At 43.2% G+C, this 15,485-nt stretch overlaps 1 non-coding gene across 1 annotated transcript; it reads right to left on the bottom strand.

The window, feature by feature from the left end:
* Positions 1-1,531: 1,531 nt before the first annotated feature.
* LOC129016404 (small Cajal body-specific RNA 6) lies at positions 1,532-1,815 on the bottom strand. Its single transcript, XR_008494806.1, has one exon. It is a non-coding gene; the product is annotated as a small Cajal body-specific RNA 6 (non-coding RNA).
* Between the last annotated feature and the right edge of the window lie 13,670 nt (positions 1,816-15,485).

Genomic DNA, 15,485 nt, shown 5'->3' with positions numbered 1-15,485 from the left:
ATGTGCTGGAATTTCTCCATTATTGTGCTTTTTTTTTTCTCACAGAGATGGGATCTTGCTATGTGGACTAGTGCTTCCTCTTCAACTTCCTCTCCTTCAATTCCCTCCGAAGCCCACCTATTCAGGACAACATTAACTCCTGTCCTCAAGTGATACTTCTACCACGGCCTCCCAAAGTGCTGGGATTACAGGTGTGAGCCACCATTCCAGCCCATTATGATACTTTATTTTATTTATTTTTCTTTTTTGAGATGGAGTCTTGCTTTGTCACCCAGGCTGGAGTGCAATGGCACAATCTTGGCTCACTACAACCTCCGCCTCCTGGTTCAAGCAATTCTCCTGCTTCAGCCCAGTAGCTGGGATTACAGGCATCCACGACCACACCCAGCTAATTTTTGTATTTTTAGTAGGGACAGAGTTTCACCATGTTGGCCAGGCTGGTCTCCAACTCCTGACCTCACGTGATCCACCCACCTCAGCCTCCCAAAGTGCTGGGATTACAGGCATGAGCCACCACACCTGACCCCATTATGATTCTTTCTTTTCTTTCTCTCTCTTTCTTTCTTTCCTTCCTTCTTTCTCTTTACTTCCTTCCTTCCTTCCTCCTACCTTCCTTCCTTTCCTTTATTTCTTTATTTCTTTCCGTTCTTTTCTTTCTTGCTTGCTCTGTCTCCCAGGCCGGAGTGCAGTGGTGCCATCTCGGCTCACTGCAACCTCCACCTCCTGAGTTAAAGCAATTCTGCCTAAGCCTCCCAAGTAGCTGGGATTACAGGCATCTACCACCACACCCAGCTAATTTTTGTATTTTTAGTAGAGATGGGGTTTTGCCATGTTTTCCAGGCTGGTCTCAAACTCCTGACCTCAAGTGATCCACCCACCTCAGCCTTCCAAAGTACTGGGATTACAGGTGTGAGCCACTGCACCCAGCCTATGATACTTTAAATAGCCGCATATACCTGGGTGTATTTTCATCTTGACAGATGGTAAATCATAGCACATTTGAGGACATCAAGCATTCATTAGATCCTTTGCCCTATTTAGAACTTATATCTGCGTGGACACAAGTATCAGGAATATATTATATTTTTGACATATGTTAAAGGCTGTTTCAAGAAAAAAATTTAAGTCAGGTCTTTTTGACATATTAAGCTGTATATAGAGTTAATCAGAAAATCGCCCTGAAAAATCTCTGGAAATAGAGAAATAAAATTGCTGTCTGAGAACCACACTTTAAAACATACATATAGGCTGGGCATGGTGGCTCATGCCTGTAATCCTAGCACTTTGGGAGGCCAACACAGGTGGATTGCTTAAGCCCAGGAGTTTGAGACCAGCCTGAGCAATATGGTAAAATCTTGCCTCTATAAAAAATTACAAAAATTATGTTTTTATGGCTGACCAACCTCCTCCTCACCCTCCAACTGCAATGAGCTGTTATTTCTACAATTATGTTATACTTCAGTCAATTTGAAGTCAAGTCTTGGCTTAAGGCCTGCCTTTTTTTTTTTTTTTTTTCCTTTTTTCCTTAGGAGGTCTCAGATTGAAAACTTGAGATCATGCACTGTCACAGCCATGACAGCCACTCCTCAATCTCCTGTGTAACTGGTTCTGTTGGATACTCGTCAGCTGTGAACCATTCACTCTCAGAAACATACACTGACAAAATCCCAAATTATCACCTCCTTCATGATCCCATACACATGACTTAAATGTGATGGGAGGAAAAAAAAAATGGGCTGCTGGGGGACCTGCCTTTTTTAAAGGTGACTTTGCATGTCTTTACTCAAATCTTTTTTTTTTTTTTTTTTTGAGACGGAGTTTCACTCTTGTTGCCCAGGCTGGAGTGCAATGGCGTGATCTTGGCTCACTGCAACCTCCACTTCCCAGGTTCAAGCGATTCTCTTGCCTCAGCCTCCCAAGTAGCTGGGATTACAGGCATGTGCCACCACGCCCAGCTAATTTTGTATTTTTAATAGAGATGGGGTTTCTCCATGTTGGTCAGGCTGGTCTCAAACTCCCGACCTCAGGTGATCCCCCCACCTCGGCCTCCCAAAGTGCTGGGATTACAGGTGTGAGCCACTGCGCCTAGCCCCTCAAATTTATTGTACACCCACATATATGTGTGTATACATATATGGCTCCATGATGTATATATGTGGTGTGTATATACACATATGGGGATATATATATACATATACATATATATGTATTTTTTTTTTGAGACTGGTTCTCACTCTGTCACCCAAGTTGGAGTGCAATGGTGTGATCTTGGCCCACTGCAGCCTCCACCTCTCCAAGCTCAGGTGATCCTCCCACCTCAGCCTCCTGAGTAGCTGGGACCACAGGCATGTGCCACCACGCCTAGGTAATTTTTGTATTTTTTCATAGAGACAGAGTCTTGCCATGTTGCCCAGGCTGGTCTCACACTCCTGGTTTCAAGCAATCAGCCTACTTTGGCCTCCCAGTGCTGAGATTACAGGTGTGAGCCACTGTGCCTGGCCACCAGCTCTATCTTTACCATCAAAATCGGAGTAAACATTTACATCAGGGGTCAGGGGTATCCAATCTTTTGGCTTCCCTGGGCCACATTGGAAGAAGAATTGTCTTGGGCCGCACATAGAATATACTAACACTTGCTGGGCATGGTGGCTCATGCCTGTAATCTCAGCACTTTGGGAGGCCGAGGCAGATGGATCACATGAGGCCAGGAGTTCGAGAGCAGCCTGGGCAACATGGTAAAACCGTGTCTCTATTAAAAATACAAAAATTAGCCAGGCATAGTGGCACACGCCTGTAGTCCCAGCTACTCGGGAAGCTGAGGCAGGAGAATTGGTTGAGCCTGGGAGGTGGAGGTTGAAGGGAGCCAAGATCACACCACTGCACTCCAGCCTGGGTGACAGAGAGAGACTCCTTCTCATAAACAAACAAACAAAATAAAATTGCAAAAGACTCATAATGTGGTTTTGTTTGTTTTGAGACAGTTTTGAGACAATTGCCCAGACGGAGTGCAGTGGCACAATCAGGACTCACTGCAACTTCTGCCGTCTACCTCCCAGGCTTAAGTGATTCTCCTGCCTCAACCTCCCGAGTAGCTGGGATTACAGGCACGTACCACCATGCGCTGCATTTTCAGTAGAGACAGGGTTTTGCCATATTGGTCAGGAGTTCCAACTCCTGACCTCAGGTGATCTGCCCGCCTCACCCTCCCAAAGTGCTAGGATTACAGGTGTGAGCCACCTCGCCAGGCCAAAATCTCATGAAGTTTTAAGATTACAAATTTGTGTGGGGCTGCATTCAAAGCCATCCCGGGCCGCATGTGGCCCACAGGCCATGGGTTGGATATGTTTGATTTACATCAAGAGGCAGGAAGCCCACATTCTAGTTACTTCCTTTACACTTTCCATGTGATTTTGGAAAAATCACATAACCCCAACTACCTTGTCTTTAAAAATAGTAATCAACTGGCCAGAAGTGGTGGCTCACACCTAAAATCCCAGCACTTTGGGAGGCCAAGGTGGGTGGATCACTTGAGGTCAGGAGTTCGAGGCCAGCCTGGCCAACATGGCGAAACCCTGTTTCTACTAAAAATACAAATACTAACCGGGTGTGGTGGTACACACCTGTAGTCCCAGCTACTCGGGAGGCTGAGGCAGGAGAATCGCTTGAACCCAGGAGGGGAGTTTGCAGTGAGCTGAGATCACGCCACTGCACTCCAGTCTGGGTGAGAGAGCGAAACTCTGTCTCAAAAAATAAAAAGAAAGTAAGTAAATAAATAAATACTAATCAATCAAGACCACCCATGCGTAAAGGTATGGACCATCACCTGCTTACTTTCTTTGGTGAATTATGAATTATGTGAATTTTTTCCAAATTCTAATATAAATACATCTGTACTTAGTAATGCAACAGAAGTGGTATAATTTTCTTTGTTTTCTTTAAAAAACCAAGTCTCACAAATTCAGAGTTCCATAATCCTCCGTAAAACAAGAATTTATTACAAACAGTACCATACCTGTGACAATGTTTATAAACGGAGATGATCTTTTCTTTTGAGAACTATGTGCTTGACAAATTATCACCTTATGACCTGAAATCAAAATCCTTGCCTTTCTTACCCCTGTATGTTCATCACACACACACACACACACACACACACACACACACACACACACACACACACACACACACACACACACACCCCTGCTCTGTTTCATACTGTAAGGCTTGCCTGGTCTACTGTGAAGTACCTGGGAGGGGGAAAAAAAAACTCTAGAAATGAAATGGAAATAGATATATTTTTACTCCATGACATTCTAGATCTGGGCCACAGCCTACTCTCCATGAAAGAAAGCCTCCTACAACAGCACTGCAAGGGTACCGCATGTCACTTAGAACAGTGACAGCACAACTAAGTGCCAGACATTGTGCTAGTGCTTTCCATATGCCATCTTTTTTTTTTTTTTTTTTTTGAGACAGAATCTCACTCTGTCACTCAGGCTGCAGTGCAATGGCTCGATCTCAGCTCATGCAACCTCCTCCGCCTCCCGGGTTCAAGAGATTCTCCTGCCTCAGCCTCCTGGGTAGCTGGGATTATAGGCGCGCACCACCACGCTTGGTTAACTTTTGCATTTTTAGCAGAGACAGGGGTTCACCATGTTGGCCAGGCTGGTCTCAAACTCCTGCCCTCAAGTGATCCACCTGCCTTGGCCTCACAAAGTGCTGGGATTACAGGCGTGAGCCAGCACGCCTGGTCTGCCATATCTTTTAATCCTCCTAACAATCAAATGAGGTGGATACTATTATTACCACCTTTTTATAGAAAATAATCCAAGGCAGAAATAAGTGGTTGAGGCAGGATTTTTTTTTTTTTTTTTTTTTTTTGAGACAGGGTCTTTCTCTGTCACCCAGGCTGGAGTGCAGTGGCATGATCTCTGCTCCCTGCAACCACCACCTCCCGGGCTCAAGTGATCTTCCCACCTCAGCCTCCTGAGCAGCTGAGACGTCAGGCACGCACCCATACCCAGGCATGCCCACCTAATTTTTGTATTTTTTGTAGAGACGGGGTTTTGCTACATTGCACAGACTGGTCTCGAATTCCTGGGCTCAAGTGATCTTTCCACCTCAGCCTCCCAAAGTGCTGGAATTACAGCACCGTGCCTGGCCGAAGCAGGATTTTAAACTAGGCAGTCGGGTTGCAGAACCCTCATTCTTCACCACAATGCTTTACCGCCTCCTAGTGTTTATTTACTTTTGTAAAATTTTTTTTTGCAGGACGGGCACAGTGGCTGACCCCTGTAATCCTAGCACTTTGGGAGGCCAAGGCGGGTGGATAACCTGAGGTCAGGAGTTCGAGACTGGCCAACATGGTGAAACCCCGTCTCTACTAAAAATACAAAAAATTAGCCAGGCGTGGTGGCACGTGCTTGCCTGTAATCCCAGCTACTCAGGAGGCTGAGGCAGGAGAATTGCTTGAACCCAGGAGGTGGAGGTTGCAGTGAGCCAAGATTGTGCCATTGCACTCCACCCTGAGCAACAAGAGTGAAACTCCATCTCAAAAAAAAATATATATATATTTTTGCAGAGATGGTCTTGCCTCGTTGCCCAGGCTGGTCTCAAACTCCTGGCCTCAAGGGATCCTTTTGCCTCAGCCTCTCAAAGTATCAGGATTACAGGCATGAGCCATTGCTCCTGGCCTTAGAGGTTTTTGTTTTGTTTTGTTTTGTTTTGTTTTGGAGATAGAGTTTTGCTCTTGTTGCCCAGGCTGGAGTGCAATGATGTGATCTCAGCTCACCATAAACTCCGCCTCCTGGGTTCAAGCAATTCTCCTGCCTCAGCCTCCCGAGTAGCTGGGACTACAGGGATGCACCACCACGCCTGGCTAATTTTGTATTTTTAGTAGAGACGCGGTTTCTCCATGTTGGTCAGGCTGGTCTCGAACTCCCGACCTCGGGTGATCTGCCCACCTCGGCCTCCCAAAGTGCTGGGATTACAGGCATGAGCCACCGTGCTCAGCAAGTGTTAGTGTATTCTGTGTGGCCCAAGACAATTCTTCTTGTGCCCAGCCGCCTTAGTGGTTTTTTTGGTTTGGTTTGGTTTGGTTTGGTTTGAAATGGAGTTTAGCTCTTGTCACCCAGGCTGGAGTACAGTGGCACAATCTCGGTTCACTGCAACCTCTGCCACCTGGGTTCAAGTGATTCTCCTGCCTCAGCCTCCCAAGTAGCTGGGATTACAGGCACTCGCAACCATACCCAGCTAATTTTTGTATTTTTAGTAGAGACGGATTTCACCATGTTGGCCAGTGCCTTAGTGTTTTTTAAAACAGGCCTCAGATCACTAGCCCACAGGATCACCTGTGGGGCTGGTTAAAATGCCGCTTCCTTGGCTATCCCAGGTATACTGATTCAGAATCTTCAGCAAAAGTAATATGTAATTTATATAATTAAAAAGTACTTAAACGTCTTTTTTTATATTTTTTATTTATTTATTTTTTGAGACGGAGTCGAGCTCTGTCGCCCAGGCTGGAGTGCAGTGGCGCGATCTCGGCTCACTGCAAAGCTCCGCCTCCCGGGTTCTCGCCATTCTCCTGCCTCAGCCTCCCGAGTAGCTGGGACTACAGGCGCCCGCTGCCATGCCCGGCTAATTTTTTTGTATTTTTGGTAGAGACGGTGTTTCACCGTGCTAGCCGGGATGGTCTCGATCTCCCAACCTCGTGATCCGCCCGCCTCGGCCTCCCAAAGTGCTGGGATTACAGGCGTGAGCCACCGCGCCCGGCCTTAAACGTCTTAAAATTATTTTTAATGAGGTATTTATTTATTTATTTATTTATTTATTTATTTAGAGACAGAGTCTCACTCTGTTGCCAGGCTGGAGTGCAGTGGCGCAATCTCAGCTCACTGCAACCTCCGCCTCCTGGGTTCAAGCAATTCTCCTGCGTCAGCCTCCAGAGTAGCTGGGCGTACACCACCCAGCTCTTTAGTTTAATTAGATCCCATTTGTCAATTTTGGTTTCTGTTGCCATTGCTTTTGGTGTTTTAGACATGAAGTTCTTTCCCATGCCTATGTCCTGATTGGTAATGCCTAGGTTTTCTTCTAGGGTTTTTATGGTTTTAGGTCTAACATTTAAGTCTTTAATCCACCTTGAATTAATTTTCGTATAAGGTGTAAGGAAGGGATCCAGTTTCAGCTTTCTACATATGGCTAGCCAGTTTTCCCAGCACCATTTATTAAATAGGGAATCCTTTCCCCATTGCTTGTTTTTCTCAGGTTTGTCAAAGATCAGATAGTTGTAGATATGCAGCGTTATTTCTGAGGGCTCTGTTCTGTTCCATTGATCTATATCTCTGTTTTGGTACCAGTACCATGCTGTTTTGGTTACTGTAGCCTTGTAGTATAGTTTGAAGTCAGGTAGCATGATGCCTCCAGCTTTGTTCTTTTGGCTTAGGATTGACTTGGCGATGCGGGCTCTTTTTTGGTTCCATATGAACTTTAAAGTAGTTTTTTCCAATTTTGTGAAGAAAGTCATTGGTAGCTTGATGGTGATGGCATTGAATCTATAAATTACCTTGGGCAGTATGGCCATTTTCACGATATTGATTCTTCCTACCCATGAGCATGGAATGTTATTCCATTTGTTTGTATCCTCTTTTATTTCATTCAGCAGTGGTTTGTAGTTCTCCTTGAAGAGGTCCTTCACGTCCCTTGTAAGTTGGATTCCCAGGTATTTTATTCTCTGTGAAGCAATTGTGAATGGGAGTTCACTCATGATTTGGCTCTCTGTTTTTCTGTTATTGGTGTATAAGAATGCTTGTGATTTTTGTACATTGATTTTGTATCCTGAGATTTTGCTGAAGTTGCTTATCAGCTTAAGGAGATTTTGGGGTGAGACAATGGGGTTTTCTAGATATACAATCATGTCATCTGCAAACAGGGACAATTTGACTTTCTCTTTTCCTAATTGAATACCCTTTATTTCCTTCTCCTGCCTAATTGCCCTGGCCAGAACTTCCAACACTATGTTGAATAGAAGTGGTGAGAGAGGGCATCCCTGTCTTGTGCCAGTTTTCAAAGGGAATGCTTCCAGTTTTTGCCCATTCAGTATGATATTGGCTGTGGGTTTGTCATAGATAGCTCTTATTATTTTGAGATACGTCCCATCAATACCTAATTTATTGAGAGTTTTTAGCATGAAGGGTTGTTGAATTTTGTCAAAGGCCTTTTCTGCATCTATTGAGATAATCATGTGGTTTTTGTCTTTGGTTCTGTTTATATGCTGGATTACATTTATTGATTTGCATATATTGAACCAGCCTTGCATCCCAGGGATGAAGCCCACTTGATCATGGTGAATAAGCTTTTTGATGTGCTGCTGGATTCTGTTTGCCAGTATTTTATTGAGGATTTTTGCATCAATGTTCATCAAGGATATTGGTCTAAAATTCTCTTTTTTGGTTGTGTCTCTGCCAGCCTTTGGTATCAGGATGATGCTGGCCTCATAAAATGAGTTAGGGAGGATTCCCTCTTTTTCTATTGATTGGAATAGTTTCAGAAGGAATGGTACCAGTTCCTCTTGTACCTCTGGTAGAATTCAGCTGTGAATCCATCTGGTCCTGAACTCTTTTTGGTTGGTAAGCTATTGATTATTGCCACAATTTCAGAGCCTGTTATTGGTCTATTCAGGGATTCAACTTCTTCCTGGTTTAGTCTTGGGAGGGTGTATGTGTTGAGGAATTTATCCATTTCTTGTAGATTTTCTAGTTTATTTGCGTAGAGGTGTTTGTAGTATTCTCTGATGGTAGTTTGTATTTCTGTGGGATCAGTGCTGATATCCTCTTTATCATTTTTTATTGCGTCTGTTTGATTCTTCTCTCTTTTCTTCTTTATTAGTCTTGCTAGCGGTCTATCAATTTTGTTGATCCTTTCAAAAAACCAGCTCCTGGATTCATTAATGTTTTGAAGGGTTTTTTGTGTCTCTATTTCCTTCAGTTCTGCTCCGATTTTAGTTATTTCTTGCCTTCTGCTAGCTTTTGAATGTGTTTGCTCTTGCTTTTCTAGTTCTTTTAATTGTGATGTTAGGGTGTCAATTTTGGATCTTTCCTGCTTTCTCTTGTGGACATTTAGTGCTATAAATTTCCCTCTACACACTGCTTTGAATGTGTCCCAGGGATTCTGGTATGTTGTGTCTTTGTTCTCGTTAGTCTCAAAGAACATCTTTATTTCTGCCTTCATTTCGTTATGTACCCAGTAGTCATTCAGGAGCAGGTTGTTCAGTTTCCATGTAGTTGAACAGTTTTGAGTGAGTTTCTTAATCCTGAGTTCTAGTTTGATTGCACTGTGGTCTGAGAAACAGTTTGTTATAATTTCTGTTCTTTTACATTTGCTGAGGAGAGCTTTACTCCCAACTATGTAGTCAATTTTGGAATAGGTGTGGTGTGGTGCTGAAAAAAATGTATATTCTGTTGATTTGGGGTGGAGAGTTCTGTAGATGTCTATTAGGTCCACTTGGTGCAGAGCTGAGTTCAATTCCTGGGTATCCTTGTTAACTTTCTGTCTCATTGATCTGTCTAATGTTAACAGTGGGGTGTTAAAGTCTCCCATTATTATTGTGTGGGAGTCTAAGTCTCTTTGTAGGTCACTCAGGACTTGCTTTATGAATCTGGGTGCTCCTGTATTGGGTACATATATATTTAGGATAGTTAGCTCTTGTTGAATTGATCCCTTTACCATTATGTAATGGCCTTCTTTGTCTCTTTTGATCTTTGTTGGTTTAAAGTCTGTTTTATCAGAGACTAGGATTGCAACCCCTGCCTTTTTTTGTTTTCCATTTGCTTGGTAGATCTTCCTCCATCCTTTTATTTTGAGCCTATGTGTGTCTCTGCACGTGAGATGGGTTTCCTGAATACAGCACACTGATGGGTCTTGACTATCCAATTTGCCAGTCTGTGTCTTTTAATTGGAGCATTTAGTCCATTTACATTTAAAGTTAATATTGTTATGTGTGAATTTGATCCTGTCATTATGATGTTAGCTGGTTATTTTGCTCGTTAGTTGATGCAGTTTCTTCCTAGCCTCGATGGTCTTTACAATTTGGCATGATTTTGCAGTGGCGGGTACCGGTTGTTCCTTTCCATGTTTAGTGCTTCCTTCAGGAGCTCTTTTAGGGCAGGCCTGGTGGTGACAAAATCTCTCAGCATTTGCTTGTCTGTAAAGTATTTTATTTCTCCTCCACTTAAGAAGCTTAGTTTGGCTGGATATGAAATTCTGGTTTGAAAATTCTTTTCTTTTGGTGTTTTAGACATGAAGTCCTTGCCCGTGCCTATGTCCTGAATGGTAATGCCTAGGTTTTCTTCTAGGGTTTTTATGGTTTTAGGTCTAACGTTTAAGTCTTTAATCCATCTTGAATTAATTTTTGTATAAAGTGTAAGGAAGGGATCCAGTTTCAGCTTTCTACATATGGTTAGCCAGTTTTCCCAGCACCATTTATTAAACAGGGAATCCTTTCCCCATTGCTTGTTTTTCTCAGGTTTGTCAAAGATCAGATAGTTGTAGATATGCAGCGTTATTTCTGAGGGCTCCGTTCTGTTCCATTGATCTATATCTCTGTTTTGGTACCAGTATCATGCTGTTTTGGTTACTGTAGCCTTGTAGTATAGTTTGAAGTCAGGTAGCATGATGCCTCCAGCTTTGTTCTTTTGGCTTAGGATTGACTTGGCAATGTGGGCTCTTTTTTGGTTCCATATGAACTTTAAAGTAGTTTTTTCCAATTCTGTGAAGAAAGTCATTGGTAGCTTGATGGTGATGGCATTGGATCTATAAATTACCTTGGGCAGTATGGCCATTTTCACGATATTGATTCTTCCTACCCATGAGCATGGAATGTTCTTCCATTTGTTTGTATCCTCTTTTATTTCATTCAGCAGTGGTTTGTAGTTCTCGAAGAGGTCCTTCACGTCCCTTGTAAGTTGGATTCCTAAGTATTTTATTCTCTTTGAAGCAATTGTGAATAGGAGTTCACTCATGATTTGGCTCTCTGTTTTTCTGTTATTGGTGTATAAGAATGCAAACGCAATGGCAACAAAAGCCAAAATTGACAAATGGGATCTAATTAAACTAAAGAGCTTCTGCACAACAAAAGAAACTACCATCAGAGTGAACAGGCAACCTACACAATGGGAGAAAATTTTCGCAACCTACTCATCTGACAAAGGGCTAATATCCAGAATCTACAGTGAACTCCAACAAATTTACAAGAAAAAAACAAACAACCCCATCAAAAAGTGGGCAAAGGACATGAACAGACACTTCTCAAAAGAAGACATTTATGCAGCCAAAAAACACATGAAAAAATGCTCATCATCACTGGCCATCAGAGAAATGCAAATCAAAACCACAGTGAGATAGCATCTCACACCAGTTAGAATGGCAATCATTAAAAAGTCAGGAAACAACAGGTGCTGGAGAGGATGTGGAGAAATAGGAACACTTTTACACTGTTGGTGGGACTGTAAACTAGTTCAACCAATGTGGAAGTCAGTGTGGCGATTCCTCAGGGATCTAGAACTAGAAATACCATTTGACCCAGCCATCCCATTACTGGGTATATACCCAAAGGACTATAAATCATGCTGCTTAAAGACACATGCACACGTATGTTTATTGCGGCACTATTCACAATAGCAAAGACTTGGAACCAACCCAAATGTCCAACAATGATAGACTGGATTAAGAAAATGTGGCACATATACACCATGGAATACTATGCAGCCATAAAAGATGATGAGTTCATGTCCTTTGTAGGGACACGGATGAAATCGGAAATCATCATTCTCAGTAAACTATTGCAAGGACAAAAAACCAAACACCGCATGTTCTCACTCATAGGTGGGAATTGAACAGTGAGAACACATGGACACAGGAAGGGGAACATCACACACCAGGGACTGTTGTGGGGTGGGGGGAGCGGGGAGGGATAGCATTAGGAGATATACCTAATGCTAAATGACGAGTTAATGGGTGCAGCACACCAGCATGGCACATGTATACATATGTAACTAACCTGCACATTGTGCACATGTACCCTAAAACTTAAAGTATAATAATAATAATAAAAAAAATTAAAAAAAAAAAAGAAAAATTAGTTGGACGTGGTGGCGCATGCCTGTGGTCCCAGCTACTCAGGAGGCTGAGGCAGTCCCAGCTACTCAGGATGCTGAGGCAGGAGAGTCACTTGAACCTGGGAGGTGGAGGTTGCAGTGAGCTGAGATCGTGCCACTGCACTCCAGCCTGGCGACAGAGCGAGACTCCGTCTCAAAAAAAAAAAAAAAAAAAAAGTGGGTATAAAGATGGCTGCAAAACTACCCTCAGCTGCTACTCTCTCCCTATGGGGTAGCCCTGCTCTGCAGGAGCAGTCATGGAGTTCCTGCAGCCTATTCAATACAGCTGGTTTCTTCTACCTCTGGCTTGCCTTTGAACTCCTTCCTGATAAAGCCAAGAACCCAGAGGGCTAAGCGCCACTTTGGGGCTTGCCTGTCCTGCATTATCTCCATTTCTGTTGTCACAATTATTGGGGATACCTGTAGTCCAGGAGGAACTTGGGAAATCTGGAAGCTTTCAAGTTTGGCCAGCGGATGTCAAAATGACCACAAAGCACATTTCCTCAAGGCAGCTTTCCCTGAACACTCTCCTTCCTCCATGCCCTCCACCCCTAATTAAGTCAGATCTCTCCAAGTTCTCGTAACAGTATACAAATCCTTTCTCGCTCTCAGCAGTTTGTAATTATGTATTTGGGTATCTCCTTACTAGACGGTAAGCTCTATGAAGGTGAGACATTGTGTTTATTTTGCTTTCTATTCCCGTAAATCCAGGGCCTGGTATATTCCATGTACCCAATAAATATTTATTGCATATGTGAAAGTGGCATTTCTTTGTCTTTCGGTTAATATTCCTGACATAACCTCAAACAGATGTGAGACTGATGAGGGAGAAAATCATGGGAGTTCAGAAGGTTCTGTAAGCAGGTGAAATGCCCTGGCGGGTAGAGACTGGGTAAACAGGTGAGCCAGCTGGGAAGAATTTTATATATCAGAGGGGAAAAGACTTTCCTACTAAAAAGACAGGCATCTTTTGACAAGTAGGTAACTTGAGTTTACTCCCTGATTTTTATTTTATTTTTGGAGACATGGTCTTGTGCTGTCACCCAGGCTGGAGTGCAGTGCTGTGGTCATGGCTCACTGCAGCCTCGACCTCCCGGGCTCAGTTGATGCTCCTGCCTCAGCCTCCTGAGTGTACAGGCACACACCACCTCACCCAACTAATTTTTGTAGTTTTTTTTTTTTTTTGGGTAGACACAGGATTTTGTCATGTTGCCCAGGGTGGTGTGGAACTCCTGGGCTCAAGCCATCTGCCTGCCTTGGCCTCCCAAAGTGCTGGGATTGTAGACATGAGCCACTGTGCCCAGCTGATTTTGCTTTTAGGTTTGAATTTTTTTTTTTATAGTTCTGTGTTTATTTGTTTTACTTTGTTTTTGGAGACAGACTTTTGCTCTGTCAGCCAAGCTGGAGTGCAGTGGTGCGATCTCAGATCATTGCAACCTCTGCTTCCTGGGTGCAAGTCATTCTCATGCCTCAGCCTCCCAAGTACCTGCACAACCACACCCAGCTAATTTTTGTATTTTTAGTAGAGATGGGGTTTCAACATGTTGTCCAGGCTGGTCTTGGATTCCTGGCCTCAAATGATCTTCCCACCTCGGCCTAGTTTTGTGTTTTATATTCTTTTCCCCACTCACTTTGAAATGTCATTCGGATAGACACATGTGTGAAGATAGACACGTTATTAAGAGATGCTATCATCATGGGTTCTAAGAGAATGTTTTACGGAGAGTGGCTTTGCAGAGACCAAAGTCTCTGACAGATCATCAGACATTAGATTCTTACAGGATGGCCACCTAGATCCCTCACGTGGACATTTTACATTAGGACTGAGCATCTTTATTATGATAACTTTGGTTGATGTTTTACAGTTTAAAAAACTCTCAGATCATCTAATTCTCACAAATGTCTTGTGAAGCAGACAGCTCAGAACCATGGCTCTTAGTTTACAGATGAGGAAAGAGAGGCTCAGATGAGGCTGATTTACCGAAGTTAAAGTGAAAACAAATGAACATTTTTTGAGTGTTTACTAAATGTTGAGGCACTTACTAAGCCCTTTATATTTAGAGTATATAACATGATATTCACTGCATCCTTATGAAATAGGTAACCATTATTATTATTTCCATTTTACAGATGAGGAAACAGACATGTAGAGGTCAAGTAATTTGCCTCAAATTGCATAATCAAGAAGCATAGAGCCCAGCTTAAAACCCAGATAGTCTGGCTCAAAGTGCAGATGATAAACTACTATGCTAATGAGTAGCACTGGGAGTTCTCCAATGAAGCACACGGTGTTACTTGTATTTGCTACTAACGTCTTCTTTTTTTTGAGATGGAGTCTCACCCAGGCTGGAGTGCAGTGGTGTGATCTCGGCTCACTGCAACTTCCACCTCTCAGGTTGAAGCAATTCTCCTGCATCAGCCTCATGAGTAGCTGGGATTGCAGGTGCAGGCCATCACCTCTGGCTAATTTTTTTTTGTATTTTTAGTAGAGACGGGGTTTCACCATGTTGGCCAGGCTGGTCTCAAACTCCTGACCTCGTGATCCACCCACCTCAACCTCCCAAAGTGCTGGGATTACAGGTGTGAGCCACTGCACCTGGCCACCTACTAACATCTTCTAACCCCTGGTTCAATTCTGCTACTTGAGGCTTTTTTTTTTTTTTTTTTTTTTTTTTTTTTTGAGATGGAGTTTCACTGTGTTGCCCAGGCTGGAGTACAGTGGCATGATCTCGGCTCACTGCGGCCTCTGCCTCCTGGGTTCAAGCGATTCTCCTGCATCAGCCTCCTGAGTAGCTGGGATTACAAGCATGAGCCATGGTGCCTGGCCTAGGCTACTAATTTTTTTTTTTAAAGCTGTCTGCAGTTTTGCCTTGACTTAGAATTCATCAACTGGAGCCCACAGTGATATCATTGCATAGGACTGAAATTGTATCAACTAAATTCAGATAAAAATCTCCTACATTAATTAATTAAACAAATTGTTGAGTACATTTGCTAATTTTGTTAGAGGTGCTCATTGCTTAATAACTACAGGACATATTCTATTGAATATACTGGGAAAAAGCTGTATCTTTCTCTGAAGGTATACAAAACAACATTAAGAAGCATAAAAAATATCTGTCCATAAAAACATGATTATGGCCAGGTGCAGTGGCTCATGCCTGTAATCCTAGCACTTTGGGAGGCTGCGGCAGGCGGATCACGAGGTCAGGAGTTTGAGACCAGCCTGGCCAGCATGGTGAAACCCCATCTCTACTAAAAATACAAAAAATAGCCGGGTGTGGTGGCAGGCGCCTATAATCCCAGCTACTCGGGAGGCTGAGGCAGGAGAATTGC

Source organism: Pongo pygmaeus, chromosome 18 (genome assembly GCF_028885625.2).
Source record: "Pongo pygmaeus isolate AG05252 chromosome 18, NHGRI_mPonPyg2-v2.0_pri, whole genome shotgun sequence".
Taxonomy (NCBI): Eukaryota; Metazoa; Chordata; class Mammalia; order Primates; family Hominidae; genus Pongo; species Pongo pygmaeus.
The sequence above is the reverse complement of the archived record's forward strand: the minus strand, read 5'-3'. Positions and strand labels throughout refer to the sequence as shown.